The following is a 16,409-nucleotide window of genomic DNA, read 5'->3' as shown; positions in this document are numbered from 1 at the left end:
GAGGTGGGTTAAATTCTCCAGATTCAGGGCCTTTTCAATCTGTCCCCAGGACCACTTCACATCCGGTGGGAATCACCCATCAGCCAATGTCCACAGAGTCTGGGGTCCTGAGAGAGCACCGTGAGGAGCTGGCTGGCCTCGGGAAGGAGGGACAATGCTATGCCTTGGAGCATTTGACTGAGCAGCCATGAAGTACCAGGCCCTTTACCCAACATGCCACCTAACTCGTAAAGCCATCCAGTGGGCTAGCTACTCCTCTTAGCCCCATTTCTCAGATGAGGAAACCAACATTTAAAGTGGTTGAGTAACTTATCTGAGGTCATGCAGCTAGCAAATGGTGTCTACGGGGTTCCAGACCTTCAGTTCTGCTGACACCAAGTTCTGACCACAGAGAGAAATATACTTTAGAGTGTCTCAGCATCCTTTCCAACAGGTAGAGGAGGTTCTATGTTGAAGCTCATAAATAAACAGTCTTTTCAAAGCCCCAGCCTGTTGGCCTCGGGGGCCTGCCACATACCCGTACTTTCCTAATTCATTCAGGACTTTTTCTCATAACTCTACTTTCCTCCATTTCATGCCTATAACGTATTAACATAAACAACGGTGCTGACAGCAGCTCAGCTCTAACTGGCTCATGCTGGAATCTGACTGATGATTTTCATCAGGGAAAAAGACTAAACAGGTTAAGATGATTAAATTTTCTTAAACCTACAGCTAAGCCTAATCAAAGCCATTTGTGCAGAGGTGTGTGTGTGTGTTTTTCTTTGCTGGAAAGTTGATTGGCAGTTTCAAGTAGATGAGTATAACTTCTGGGGGAACAGAGTTAAAATACAGCATTTTCCACCACTTCCAGACATCAGCTTTGGCCATTTCCACTTCCCTGTCCAGGCTGGAACTCTCATTTTCCCTGAGAAACATCTGATGATGAAAATGAAATTCAGAGCATCTACATTTCATCCTCTCCCTGTCCCCCACCCCCACCCCGAGTCCCTTTTATAATTAGAGCTGCTTGTGTTGACTGAATAGGGAAGTGCCACAGCTTCCTAATTTCCAGGAGTCTGAGAGGTCAGGAGCCTCTCACACAGCCTGCCCATATCATCCTGGGCAGAGCCTGTCCCGTCTGGGACCTAGTTGCCCTGACTGGAGTGGGGAGGCTGGCCCTAAGGATGTCCAATTTATCACTCCCCATCAGGGGAGTAGGGGCACAGCAAATGGGGCATGGCAGGACTCAACTTCCACATGTGTGATGTCCTTTGTCACACAGAGCTCATACGAGGACTTGCTGATTATGTCATAGAGCAGGGGTGTCCAAACTTTTTTCAACGTTTTTTACCAAGGGCCATATGCGGTAAAATATACAAACAGCCGGCCCACTCACTCGAAGTGAAGTATTGCCTCTCCTGGTTTATTTAAGTAAACTAAATATATTTTTGAAATGTGCTGCCAGCCAATTAACAATGGATTGCGGACCGCAGTTGGCCCGTGGGCCGCAGTTTTGACAGCACTGTCATAGAGCCTACCTGGATACTGAAGGGGCTGAATGTCCTGGGGGCACACATAGGTGACTAGTGAAAGGAGGAAGAAAGCCCTGTTTGCAGTTCTCTCTAAGACATTACTGGCTGGCTGGCTGTTTTGCCCTCTGCAGTATCAGACATCAAAATGCTGACCATCCTATTGATCACTGAGAATGCATTTGTAGGCTCTTATAGATGCCTGCTCACAGTACAGTATAGCTCCCTAATGGTGGCTAGGCACCCCTGGCTGACCTCTTTGACCGCCTTCTTAGCACCTGCTTAAGTGAGCCACCTCATAGCCTCTTACTGCTCAGCCTCCCTCTCCAGTAGGGAGGTCCCATCTAGACAGCTTGAGCCCTACTACCTCCCATGGTGTCCACATGACCTACGGGAAACTCTCCTGTGAGGCTACTCTACTTCCACTGCCCTTGCCTCTCCCCCTGCCACCATGGGCCACTCCAGCCAGCCCTTCGAGTGCCTGGAAAGAAGCAGGCAGCAGTCTATATTCATGATCAGCCCCAGTGCTGCGTGTGCCATCAGCACTCTTACTGCCCTTCCCTCTGCTCATGCAGCAAGATAACCCATAGGTTTCTCCAGCTCAGCAAATATCCTGCCAGGGGCCAGTGCCAGACTTCCCTTCTGACAGTCCACTCCCAATTATTGCAAGTACTTCTGAAGTCCTATTAACCTGATTGAGGGGAGAACCCCTCCCCTTCTCCGTGGAATAGTGGATACAGAAAGACACAAAGATTCCTGAATTCCTTTCAAATCTTTATATTCCTTTACATAGGCTGGAGGCAAATGATGGGGGATAGTAGTTGCTGAACTATTTCTGCTACCTTTTAGTAATAAGCATATGTGGCTCGCATCTTACTTTATAAAGACTGGCTTCATGGCTTCAGCCAGTCTCCCTAGTCAATATTGTGTTACACAGTTTTTAGGGGTTTTTCCAGTAGTTTCTCCTAGAAAAAGAAGAGCAAACTAAACCCAAAGCAAGCAGAAGAAAGGAAATAAAGACTAGAGTGGATATAATAAAATAGAGAATAGAAAAACGATAGAGAAAATCAACACAACCAAAAGTCATTCTTTGAAAAGATTCACAAAATTGACCAACTTTTAGCTAGACTGGCCAAGAAAAAAAAGAGAGAAGGCTCAAATAATTAAAATCACAAATTAGAGAAGAGACATCACTACCAACCTTACAGAAACAAAGAGGATTATAAGAAATACTACAGCTTTGTCTTGTGCACCTGAAACTTATTTAAAAATATTAAAAAAAAAAAAAAAAAAGAAATACTACAAACAAACATATACCAACAAATTGGATAACTTAGTTGCAAAGTTGGCCTCCATAGAGCCAGCCTTTCTCTACCCTTTCTCTGGACCTGCAGACCCGTTTCACAGATAAGGAAACTGAGGCTCAGGAATCAGGAGTCACACTGAGGCCTGACTCCAATGTCTGTGCCATTTTAATTCCACTCTGCTGCCACCTGAATAGGTGTGGATTCTGTCTCCTGTCAGCACAACGCACCAAGTTCCTATGCAAAATACATCCCATTCCTCCACACAGGGTCCAGAATGCACAGAATTCCCAAGGTAGCGGACCCTAGCTTTAAGGCTATGGAATGAACAGGTGGGCAAGCAGGCAGGATAAAGACAAAGAAGAGAAGGGGGTAAGTGGAAATAGTGTCCTGGGGTTATAGCCTGCGGACTTAAGTGAATGGTACTCCGTGGGCTATATCTGGTTCCTGCCCATCTCTGGGGATACTCACATGTGTCAAGGTGTGTGCAGTATCCATCAGCCAGTGTTGTAACTACCTATGAGCACACCTGCCCAGGCTCTACATGAGGACTCTGTGAGAATAAGCACTGGATACTAACAGTGGTTTAGGGACTGCGCTTTGAGCCAAAAGTTGTAGGTTTGAATCCTGGCTCTGCTACTAACTAGCCATGGGACGAAGGGGAAGTCGCCTAGCCTCTCTGAAGTTCAGGTTCCCACCCTGTAAAATGGAGACAGTAAAGGTACCCACCTCTGGGTTATCAGGGGGATTAAGGGAGATAACACACGCAAAGTATTTAGTGCCTGGCATATAGGAACCGTGCACAGTGGTTATTATCATTATGCTAAGATTGCAGTACACCTGACAGATGTTTACTGCCTGAATGACTGGCAGTCTTTGCCTAAAGTTAACCGGCAAGCCAGGGATAAGAGGCCAGCTCACTCAAAGGAGGTAGTATTGTCTAATGGTTAGACACATATACTTTGAGGTCATAGCACATAGACTCAAAATCCCATCTCAGCCTGGGCAAATTACTTAACCCCTGTGCTTCAGTTTTCTCATCTGTAAAATGGGGATAAGAATAGTAGCTAATTAATGATAGATAGATCGATAGACAGATGGAGATATAAAGAATATACAGTATATATATTATTTTTTTAAGGATTAACTTAATATTTGTAAAAAAAAAAACTGAGAACAGTGCTTGGCACATTTTGAGTGCTATTCAGTGTGAGCTATTGCCACTCTCCAGGTGTCAGCCTATGGCTATCGGATAAGAAAGAGCAAGACACTGGGCCCCAGGACTGAATCACTCCCTCTAGGAGCTTTCGTCCCAGCCATACGCCCCACACAGAAGGTCTCCCACAGCTGCCAGACCTCTGTCATCCGTACCACTGGCCCCGCCACTCACCCTGCTCAGATTTCCAATTATTTGTCCTGTTTTGAATTCAAGTGGGATATTAGCAGCAAGTCTGGCTTTATTAATGGCGGTGTCTTTAGTGTTATCGACTTTCTCACTCACTCCTCGCTCTCACTCCAAGAAGCTGTTTCCTTTAATTAAGCCCCATGCTAAGTGCTGAGCAGGTGACACGAGTCTGGAATGGCCTTTGTTCTGGGACTTAGACGCTTTCTCATGGGCTGGAGACTGGAAAGACGGTGCGCTGCTGCCTTTGAAGTCTGACATCCATCCCCGCAATCAGAGAAGTGTGACAGTGTGGAGAGCCAGGCCGGAGAGAAAGGAGCCCGGCTCTCTCCCCAGCCTGCCTCCCTTCTACCTGTATAGTGGGGGTGGGGAGGCCTGAGAGTACTTCTCCCACCACTCCCAGCATGTGACACTCAGCATCTACTGAGGAACAGAAGGTGGCAGCCCAGCAAAGAGGAAGAAGTTCCATTTTGCAGACTCAACGATGGGATGACAAAAGCCACCTATACCCAGAAGGAAGTAAGGCATAGAGAAAATAGCCCCAACTTTGCATTCCCCAGCCTGGGTTTGAATCCTGCTGTGCCTTGGCAAGTTATTTAAGCATACTGAGCCTCAACTGCCTCCTCTGTAAAATGGGGTGATGACATCTACCTCTCGGGAGATGACAGATGGGAGCCATTTTCAATGCCAGCCCTGATACTGTTAGGATTTTACTATGCAATAAGCTTGCTGTTCAAAGGACAATTCTTATTCCCAGCCTTCAAGCCCTGCTTGGCCGTCAACACCTCCGCATGCTTCTCCTGATTGCCAAGACAGAATTAATCCTGCTCTTCTGTGAGTGTGCTTCTGTACCTCATCATGGATGGATGCTTACATACATCACTGCATGCCTCCCACACTATGAAATGATGGCGGACGTGTCTGTATTTCCAACTATGACCTGCTTCTTATTCTGTCTTTGGCAGATGAGTGGGGAGGGAAGCAGGCTCAGTAAATAGTGGGCACTTGGTGACTGAACCAGTTGAGTTCAGATCGATTTACTTTACAGTAAGCCATCACCATAGATGTCAAGCAGACCCTCTCACCTGGGTGAGACAGCCCTACAATTGGTTCAGGGCTTTAAGCCTCCCTTTAAGGCCAAGGCAGGTGATTCACTGTGAACAGGAGACACAAAGGTTGAGTGTAGAGCCCCCAGCACAGTGCCAGCCACACAGAAATACCCAACAAACGTCGTAAAATTGTTGTTGGTGCCACAAAGGCCATGGGTAAGGAACTCATGGTGAATGTGAATGGCTCAGAAGATAAGTATTGGCACCTGCATCCCTGCCCCATCGTGTGCTTAGGAAGCCCCATCACATTCAGCTGGCCCCGAATGCCCACACGTGTGCCCAGACAAGCACGGTGCTGTTGTGCTTTCTCTCCCAGCTGAGGGGGCTGCCAGGGTGGGCAGGAAGAGAGACAGCCAGGAGACCTCTGTCCGGTGCCAAGCAGCAGCTTCAGAGCCCCTTTCCCAGAGGTCTGAGCAAGCGGCCTCAATGCTCCTCAAGCAGACAGCCTTGAAAATGCCACCAATTTCACCATTCACTCTGTCACCCTCCTTGGGGGGGACCCCATAAAACCCTATCACTCTCCTAATCTCCTACCTGCTCCACCATAAGGAACTCCCAGAGCCCTGTGGTTGGAGCGATTCTCCATAGCACATGGAACTACTTCTTCCTCTTAGCCCCTGGCTGTGATGAGACGCTGCTCTCTTACCTCCCCTCCAAGACTGGGCTGCTCAGGGCTGGCTTGGTTCTGATTCTTTTCTGTGTCCGCAGCACCTAGAGCAAGAGTCGACACAGAGCAGACAGTCAAGAAAAGTCTGGCACACTGGCTTCAGTCACAGAATCATATCCAGAAATCTTCCATCGTGATGATCTCCAAATTTCATTCAGTTCTAGAAGTACCTCCTCATCACTCCTGGACCCCAGTCCCATGCCGACTGTGTAAGTTAGAACTACTGGTTTCCATGCAAAAGACTGAACCCAACTCAAACAGGCAGAAACAAAACAAAATGGATAAAGTACTGAATAAAATGTGTGTGAATCACCCACGGCTGGATTCAGGTGCTTGACCAGGGACCGACAGTCCTCAGCTCTATTTCACATGTATTGGCTTCACTTTCAGGGCAGTTTTCCCATGAAGTGACCAGATGGCCTCCAGGAGCTCCCGGCTTTGATTCTCCTAGTTTAACAACTCCAAAGGACAGATGTGCCTCTCTCCTGGTAGGTCCAGCAGCCGTCCCAAGGAAGCCTCTCATCGGCCTGGTGTGGGTCATGTGCCCATCCCTAAACAAATGACTGTGGCCAAGGGGAGTGGTGCTCTGATTGGCCAGACCTGAGTCATGTGCCCAACTCTGGAGCCTAAGCCTGGAAGGAGCCTGGTCAGCCCTGCCCAGACCACAGGGACTGAGACTAGGGGGTGGGTAGTGACCCCAAGGGAAATCGGGGTGTACTTTCCAGAAGAAGGAGAATGGACACTGGGCAGGCAAAAGCAATTAATACCGTCCTGAAGCCTCCATTAAATAAGGCCAAAAAGTAACAAGTCCACGCTGGAAAGGAACATGCAACAGCCCCAGAAGACAGCACACCAAGCAAAAGTAATCCAAGCCAGCGAATGTGTAAATAAGCCAGCCCTATCTCACTGAAGCCTAACTGTATGCCACAGACTCAGAACTAGTGGGGATGAAAAGAGAGCAGGCTGGAGCAGTCGGGAAGGAGGGGCAGTGGAGCTTGAAGAAATCACAGGCCCAAGAAAAAGGGGGGGTAGGTTTCCCAGCTGCTCCGCCCAGCCATCAGGGGAACGGCACTGGCCTCACATGTCATATTAGGGTGCAGGCTGTCTCAGGACCATGCTAGGAAGGTGAGAGGTGGGGAGGAAGGTGGAGGGCAGGAGAACCTCTCCCCTCCAAAGGGCTAGGCTTCACCCACAGGACCGGAGCCAGCAAGATCAAAATCTAATTTACTCATTTAGGCATGTTTCTTCTGTACAAATCAAATCACGAGCTATTTTTCCACATCGTAAATATTGTTTTAAACTCTTGCTCATAGGCAATTAGATTACAAGCATCGCCTGGTGAGCTATACGCCCTCTTGTTTGGCGGGCCTCTGGTTGCTTTGTGAGTGGTTTCCTTTTGAAATATTTCCCAATGATTTTTAAGGGTCTTTGAAATCCTCTCCCTAGTGATGCGTGAGGGCCCTGTCTGTGACTATTAATCTCCATAACAGCCCAAGAGAGACAGTCTCATCTGTGTTCATTTCCAAACAGCCTAGCTGGTCTCCACGTCCCCTCCTAATCTCTCCCTGTTGTTCAGTTTCTCTTCACCAGTCAGCTAAGTGGTCCCAACCACTGCCTCTGTCTTTGTGTTATTTAAAGACCCAGGAAAGTATATACCCTAAGCACCAGCCCTCAAGAGACCTGCATTCCAGTGCCAAGATCGTCACTATTTTCAGCAAGTTATTCCATCCGCCCACCCTGGGCCTCAGTTTTGACCTCTGTAGAATGGGGTTAATTCTTGCCTCACCTGAGCGACCCCCTGTTCTCTGCTAGCCTTTCTGGGTCCTCCTGAGCTTCCACAGCTGACTAGAAAGACTTTTGTTCTTGCTTCTCTTTCCAAATGCTCCCTTCCCTTCTAGGTCAGCCCCCCCGAGCCCCTTTACATGCCCTCTGCCCTGGGGTGAAAGTTTTCTCCTTGAAACCCTCATAACCCCCACCTGATCTGGCTGAGCACCAGGGCCACCTCGTCCATGAAGTGTTTCATAACTGCCCTGACTTTCAGTTACCTGTCTCTTCTCCAGACGTCCGCTCCATGAGACACAGTTTGTTCCCTAACAATAATAACAATAATTATAACCACCTTTTATTGAGCACCAACTATGTGCCAGCCACTACTGTGGTAGGGGCTATATACACTATTTCTTCCAGTCCTCCCAACAGTCCTGCACTGTAAGTGTTATTATTCCTATTTTACAGATGAGAAAACTGAGGCTCAGAGAAGTAAAGCGATATCTCAAGGTCACGAATTTGTAATGGCTGAGCCAGAATTTTCCACCTAATAAGAATAATCTTTTATTGACCTGCTGCTGTGGCAGGGAGGGGCTGAACCTCATTTAATCCCCACAACAGCCCCCCATGAAGTAGGTAGTGCTATCCCCATTTTATAGAAAACAAAAGTCCAGAGAAATGGCATTTCCCCTTCACAGCTTCTCAGTTGACACATGGAGTGAGGTTCAAACTCAGATCTGCTGACTCTACCTCCTCCTTCCCTTCACCCCACCTACACACAGCCCCAGAGGACTAGAGGCTAGCCCTCCTTCCCAAGATACCAGCCCCCCTTCCCAGAGACAGTGTACCTGCTCTGAGCTGTGAGCATGAAGAAAGAAAGTTAGAAGCCCACATTCATGGAGAAGGGTCCAGAGAGCATGACAATGTGCAAAATCTCCTCTGACGATCTTTTCCTTCCTCCCTTCCTTCCTTCCTTCCTTCCTCCCTTCCTTCCTTCCTTCCTTCCTCCCTTCCTTCCTTCCTTCCTTCCTTCTTTCCTTCCTTCCTTCCTCAAATGATTATTTATGGAGTAGTAGTCTGCAAGGTGGTACCTGGCTCTGTCCTGCCATGCTTTAGAAGGACAAAGTCACTGCCTGTCTCCCAGCCCAGAGCTCTCTGGAGAAGTCCTCCCAGGGAAGGTGTGCCTGAGAGGCAGCGGTGGGCATCAGGATCCTAGAGGCTGCACACCGTCGGCATGGATGCGAACAGCCCCTGATCTGGGGCTCCTCAGCCCCTGCACTGAATGAGGGACACAGCCCAGAGTTCCCACAGGAATATCTGTTCCCAGGGAATGACGTCAGCCTTGCCCTGAAAGGGAGGGTGGACTGGCCTTTGGGGGGCTGCAAGGAGTTGTGAAAGCAGTAAGAGCCTCCCCAAACCCCCTATTCCATCAGTGCTTGGGTATCTGGAATCCCTGGTGGGGCGCTCTGCATGCCTGAGGTTATGAGATGGCCTCCTTGCAGCACAGGCAGCCTCTTCACAAGGATCTGTCTCTGGCCACCCTGTTTATTCCTCCCTGCAGTTGCTTTAACTGAGCTGAGTTTTAACCTCCACCAAAGGACACTGTGAAAAGTCTCCTCATGAAACTTCCTTCTGTCACTGTTGAGGGACGTTGTTGCTGAGATCATCATCTGTCACATCACATCCGTCCTCATGGAGCAGAAACTGACTTCCAACAGTCCTTTCAGTGCCAACACCAGGAATATTCGTTTTTAATATTGTGGATATTAGGAATCCTATATCTGATCATATTTCCCTCTTTGCCTTGGTTGCCAGGAAACTCAGTCAATATTCATTTAACTCTCAGCAACTATATAGGACCTTATGTTATAGGGCCTTGTTTTCTGTTCCTATCTTGATTTTCCCCTTAGCCCTAATTTCCTCACATATTTTTATTAAATTCTTTTGGATTGAATATATTGCTATACATACCTCAACTCTAACATTTTCTTACTTTGTGACCTGCAGAAAGTTAAGTTACCTCTCTGAGCCCCTGCTTCCTGGATGCTAAAGTGAGGAGAGGGATGCAAACTTCCACAGTACTGGTGTAAGGGTTAAATAAGAAAATGCTAGTCAAACACGGCACAATGCCTCAAGCACAGTTACCACTTACAGTCATTAGCTGGTATTACTTTTATTATGGGGACAAATAAACAAAACTAAATAAAGATACAGTCAGTAGTTTGGGAAGGATTCTCCTTTTCTCTTTGGTCACAAGCAAAGATTCGAAGCTAAAAGTGGTTAGAAGTTAAGGTGGGATTTGGCCCACACTTCAAATCACCCCACTACACAGTTGGCCTTTTCTCACCCACATGCCTTCCCTATGTGGCTCCTGTATTGTCTTTCTGAAGGAGCCTAGAGTGGCCAGAAAGTGCCTGGGTGGAGTTGGGACTGAGCTGTGCTCCTTCCCCACAATGTTCTCCAAGATTTGAACCCTGGGTCTTAGTTGCTGGGCAGAATCTGTTGGGGGAGGTGATCTTAAGAGGAAATCATCTAGGGATGGGGAAATAGGTCTGTGGAGGAGATACAGGCATCCTCAAGCTCCTGGCTCCATTTCTTTCCAATTAGAATCAGAAAACGCCAGAGCTGGAAGGTGTTGTTTAGACAGCATCGAATCCAGCCACCTTATTTGTCCATGAGAAAACTGGGGCCCAGAGAGGAAAGGGGTTCTCTGGTTGCTTTGTGAGTGGTTTCCTTTTGAAATATTTCCCAATGATTTTTAAGGGTCTTTGAAATCCTCTCCCTAGTGATGCGTGAGGGCCCTGTCTGTGACTATTAATCTCCATAACAGCCCAAGAGAGACAGTCTCATCTGTGTTCATTTCAAACAGCCTAGCTGGTCTCCACGCCCCTCCTAATCTCTCCCTGTTGTTCAGTTTCTCTTCACCAGTCAGCTAAGTGGTCCCAACCACTGCCTCTGTCTTTGTGTTATTTAAAGACCCAGGAAAGTATATACCCTAAGCACCAGCCCTCAAGAGACCTGCATTCCAGTGCCAAGATCGTCACTATTTTCAGCAAGTTATTCCATCCGCCCACCCTGGGCCTCAGTTTTGACCTCTGTAGAATGGGGTTAATTCTTGCCTCACCTGAGCGACCCCCTGTTCTCTGCTAGCCTTTCTGGGTCCTCCTGAGCTTCCACAGCTGACTAGAAAGACTTTTGTTCTTGCTTCTCTTTCCAAATGCTCCCTTCCCTTCTAGGTCAGCCCCCCCGAGCCCCTTTACATGCCCTCTGCCCTGGGGTGAAAGTTTTCTCCTTGAAACCCTCATAACCCCCACCTGATCTGGCTGAGCACCAGGGCCACCTCGTCCATGAAGTGTTTCATAACTGCCCTGACTTTCAGTTACCTGTCTCTTCTCCAGACGTCCGCTCCATGAGACACAGTTTGTTCCCTAACAATAATAACAATAATTATAACCACCTTTTATTGAGCACCAACTATGTGCCAGCCACTACTGTGGTAGGGGCTATATACACTATTTCTTCCAGTCCTCCCAACAGTCCTGCACTGTAAGTGTTATTATTCCTATTTTACAGATGAGAAAACTGAGGCTCAGAGAAGTAAAGCGATATCTCAAGGTCACGCAATTTGTAATGGCTGAGCCAGAATTTTCCACCTAATAAGAATAATCTTTTATTGACCTGCTGCTGTGGCAGGGAGGGGCTGAACCTCATTTAATCCCCACAACAGCCCCCCATGAAGTAGGTAGTGCTATCCCCATTTTATAGAAAACAAAAGTCCAGAGAAATGGCATTTCCCCTTCACAGCTTCTCAGTTGACACATGGAGTGAGGTTCAAACTCAGATCTGCTGACTCTACCTCCTCCTTCCCTTCACCCCACCTACACACAGCCCCAGAGGACTAGAGGCTAGCCCTCCTTCCCAAGATACCAGCCCCCCTTCCCAGAGACAGTGTACCTGCTCTGAGCTGTGAGCATGAAGAAAGAAAGTTAGAAGCCCACATTCATGGAGAAGGGTCCAGAGAGCATGACAATGTGCAAAATCTCCTCTGACGATCTTTTCCTTCCTCCCTTCCTTCCTTCCTTCCTTCCTCCCTTCCTTCCTTCCTTCCTTCCTCCCTTCCTTCCTTCCTTCCTTCCTTCCTTCTTTCCTTCCTTCCTTCCTCAAATGATTATTTATGGAGTAGTAGTCTGCAAGGTGGTACCTGGCTCTGTCCTGCCATGCTTTAGAAGGACAAAGTCACTGCCTGTCTCCCAGCCCAGAGCTCTCTGGAGAAGTCCTCCCAGGGAAGGTGTGCCTGAGAGGCAGCGGTGGGCATCAGGATCCTAGAGGCTGCACACCGTCGGCATGGATGCGAACAGCCCCTGATCTGGGGCTCCTCAGCCCCTGCACTGAATGAGGGACACAGCCCAGAGTTCCCACAGGAATATCTGTTCCCAGGGAATGACGTCAGCCTTGCCCTGAAAGGGAGGGTGGACTGGCCTTTGGGGGGCTGCAAGGAGTTGTGAAAGCAGTAAGAACCTCCCCAAACCCCCTATTCCATCAGTGCTTGGGTATCTGGAATCCCTGGTGGGGCGCTCTGCATGCCTGAGGTTATGAGATGGCCTCCTTGCAGCACAGGCAGCCTCTTCACAAGGATCTGTCTCTGGCCACCCTGTTTATTCCTCCCTGCAGTTGCTTTAACTGAGCTGAGTTTTAACCTCCACCAAAGGACACTGTGAAAAGTCTCCTCATGAAACTTCCTTCTGTCACTGTTGAGGGACGTTGTTGCTGAGATCATCATCTGTCACATCACATCCGTCCTCATGGAGCAGAAACTGACTTCCAACAGTCCTTTCAGTGCCAACACCAGGAATATTCGTTTTAATATTGTGGATATTAGGAATCCTATATCTGATCATATTTCCCTCTTTGCCTTGGTTGCCAGGAAACTCAGTCAATATTCATTTAACTCTCAGCAACTATATAGGACCTTATGTTATAGGGCCTTGTTTTCTGTTCCTATCTTGATTTTCCCCTTAGCCCTAATTTCCTCACATATTTTTATTAAATTCTTTTGGATTGAATATATTGCTATACATACCTCAACTCTAACATTTTCTTACTTTGTGACCTGCAGAAAGTTAAGTTACCTCTCTGAGCCCCTGCTTCCTGGATGCTAAAGTGAGGAGAGGGATGCAAACTTCCACAGTACTGGTGTAAGGGTTAAATAAGAAAATGCTAGTCAAACACGGCACAATGCCTCAAGCACAGTTACCACTTACAGTCATTAGCTGGTATTACTTTTATTATGGGGACAAATAAACAAAACTAAATAAAGATACAGTCAGTAGTTTGGGAAGGATTCTCCTTTTCTCTTTGGTCACAAGCAAAGATTCGAAGCTAAAAGTGGTTAGAAGTTAAGGTGGGATTTGGCCCACACTTCAAATCACCCCACTACACAGTTGGCCTTTTCTCACCCACATGCCTTCCCTATGTGGCTCCTGTATTGTCTTTCTGAAGGAGCCTAGAGTGGCCAGAAAGTGCCTGGGTGGAGTTGGAGCTAAGCTGTGCTCCTTCCCCACAATGTTCTCCAAGATTTGAACCCTGGGTCTTAGTTGCTGGGCAGAATCTGTTGGGGGAGGTGATCTTAAGAGGAAATCATCTAGGGATGGGGAAATAGGTCTGTGGAGGAGATACAGGCATCCTCAAGCTCCTGGCTCCATTTCTTTCCAATTAGAATCAGAAAACGCCAGAGCTGGAAGGTGTTGTTTAGACAGCATCGAATCCAGCCACCTTATTTGTCCATGAGAAAACTGGGGCCCAGAGAGGGAAAGGGGTTGGACTACAGTCACACAGCAAGGTAAGGGCCTCCTTGCTTGCTCCATGACCACAGCCAAGACCTCTCTCTTGAACTCCAGACACACCTCCCACTTCCCACCTGACACTTCAGCTGGAGGTCTGATGGTTGCTCCAAATTTAGCACATCCAAAACCATAATAGTGATCTTTCCCCAAAACCTGTGCCTGCCACAGTCTTTCCCCTTCCTTCTGGTTAATGTTAACTCCACTTTTACAATTCCTAAAATTGAAATTTTGGGTATCATCCTTATCTACCTCTCTCATTCCCTTCCCCTCACCCCCAATCCTGGCCCCAGCTGCCACCACTGCCATCACCATATTTCGTCTATCATCAAATTTTATCCTCCAGATTTTCACCACTTGCCACCCCCTGGCCCAGGTCACCATCTTCTCTTGCCTGCGAGGTCTCCTTACTGGTTCTCTTGCTTTTGCCCCAGGTCCGTAAGTCTATTCTCAATATGGGAGCCAGGGTGGAAACATAAGTAGCTTTCCAATTGTGCTCAAGGCAAAAAAAAAATCCTCTCTGTGACCCACAGGCTTTCCATGATTTGCTCCCCCACCCCCCACCTCTCTGACCTTATCTCATACTCTTTACCCCTTCACCCACTCTATTTCCTCAGGGCTTTTGCACTGGCTGTTCCCCATTATGGACTCTCTTCCCCCAATATCCACACAACTAGTTTCCTCATTTTCTTTAGGTCTTTACTAAAAATTTACCTTCTCCCTCATGTGATCATGATTTTCAACAAGGGTCCCAAGACTGTGCAGTGGGCAAAGAACGGTTTTTTCAACAAATGGTACTGGGAAAAGTGGGTATCCACATGTGAAAAAATGAAGTTGGACTCTTACCTAATACCATATATAAAAATGAACTCAAAAGACTTAAGCATAAGAGCTAAAACTATAAAACTCTTAGAAGAAAATATAGGGGAAAAGCTTCATGACATTGGATTTGGCAGTGATCTCAGATATGACATAGGCAACAACAAAAAAATAGATAAATTGGATTTCATCAAAATTAAAAACTTTTGTACATCAACGGACACTATCAATAGAGTGAAAAGGCAACCCACAGAATGGGAGAAAATATTTGCAAATCATGTATCTAATAAGGAATTAATATCAAGAATATGTAAAGAACTCCTAAAACTCAGCAACAAAATAGCAAACATATTAACTCAAAAATGGGCAAAGGACTTGAATAGACAGTCTCTAAAGAAGATACAAAAATGGCCAAATAAGCACATGAAAAGATGGCCAATATCATTAATCATTAGGGAAATGCAAATCAAAACTATAAAACCTACCATGTTTCCCTGGACAATCAGCTCTACTTCATCTTTTGGAGCAAAAATTAATATAAGACCCAGTCCTATAGTAAAATAAGATGGGTCTTATATAACATAACATAACATAACATAACATAACATAACATAACATAACATAACATAACATAACACCAGGTCTTATATTAATTTTTGCTCCAAAAGATGCACTAGAGCTGACTGTCCAGCTAGGCCTTATTTTCAGGGAAACACGGTACTTCACACTCATTAGGATGACTATTATATATACTTTGTAAAAAACAGGAAACAAGTGTTGACGAGGATGTGGAGAAACTGGGACCTTTGTGCGTTGCTGGTGGAAATGTAAAACAGTGCAGGCACTGTGGAAAACCGTATAGCGGTTCCTCAAAAAAATAAACATAGAATTACCATGATTTAGCAATTCCACTTGGGCGTATGTACGTAAAAGAATGAAAAGCAGGAACTCAAAGAGATATGTGTACACTCATGTTCATAGCAGCATTATTCTCAATAGCCAAAGGTGGAAACAATCCAAATGTCTATTTCCAGGTAAGCGGACAAAGAAAATGTGGTAAATTCAGACAGTGGAATGTGGGGAGTTACTGTTTGACGGGCACAGAGTTTCAGCACAAGATGATGAGGACGTTCTGGAGACGGAGCGTGGCGATGGTTACACAGTAACGGGAATGCACTGAATACCACTGAACTGTACACTTCCAAATGGTTAAAATGGTCAATTTTATGGTAGGTATATTTTACCTCAGTAAAAACAAATAAATTTTTAAAATCACCTCCTGAGGCTCTCCCTGGTCACCTTCTCTAAAATTCCTACTCTTTCCCCATGAGATATTTCAGATCTCCTTGTTTTATTTTTTTCTTCCTACTGCTTATGACTATCTAATACATAACTACATTTTACTTTTTTGTCATTTACTGCTGCCCTCCCCACCACCAAAAACAAAACAAAACAAAACAAAAACCTAGAATATAAGCTCAGTATGGACAGAGATTTTTGTCTGTTTCCTGAAGCATCCCCAGCAGCCAGATTGGTGTTTCGCACATACGTAATATATAAACATTTGTTGAATGAGTGTACAGTCCCCAGGGATAATGGGAGCTAACAAGAAGCTGCCCTGCTGTGAGCGGCCACCTGACAGCAAGCGACCGACTGCCAGGGGTGAGGGGGAGGGCAAGGCGCATAATACCTCATAACACCAGCACGGGCCAGGGAGCTGTGTCGTCCACAACTAAACTAGACTGAGAAACAATGGTTTGAACCGAAGGTGGAAGAAGGGGAAAAAAAAAAAAATGAAGAAGATGCCTCAGGAAATTCATAGTTCCCCAGAAGGGCTCTGACCCAGAAAGTGGCCAAGACCCTGGAGGCTCCCGGCTTCCGCTCCCCACAGAGCCTCCCTATCCCCTAGGGAGCTGCTCTAGTAGATTATTAGTGCGGCTGCCTACTGGAGGGCAGGTTCATGGGAAAGGAGCCCATCAGAGCCACAAGA

General features: G+C 46.7%; 1 long non-coding RNA gene across 1 annotated transcript in view; it reads right to left on the bottom strand.

The window, feature by feature from the left end:
• Positions 1-5,969: 5,969 nt before the first annotated feature.
• LOC141567115 (uncharacterized) overlaps positions 5,970-16,409 on the bottom strand; it is a 66,402-nt gene continuing 55,962 nt past the window's right edge. The window contains exon 3 of the long non-coding RNA XR_012489509.1: positions 5,970-6,037. This is a non-coding gene — a long non-coding RNA (uncharacterized LOC141567115). The remainder of the gene's footprint in view (positions 6,038-16,409) is intronic.

This window comes from Rhinolophus sinicus, linkage group LG10 (genome assembly GCF_036562045.2).
Source record: "Rhinolophus sinicus isolate RSC01 linkage group LG10, ASM3656204v1, whole genome shotgun sequence".
NCBI lineage: Eukaryota > Metazoa > Chordata > Mammalia > Chiroptera > Rhinolophidae > Rhinolophus > Rhinolophus sinicus.
Note: the sequence above shows the minus strand (reverse complement) of the source record. Positions and strands in the feature narration are given on the sequence as shown.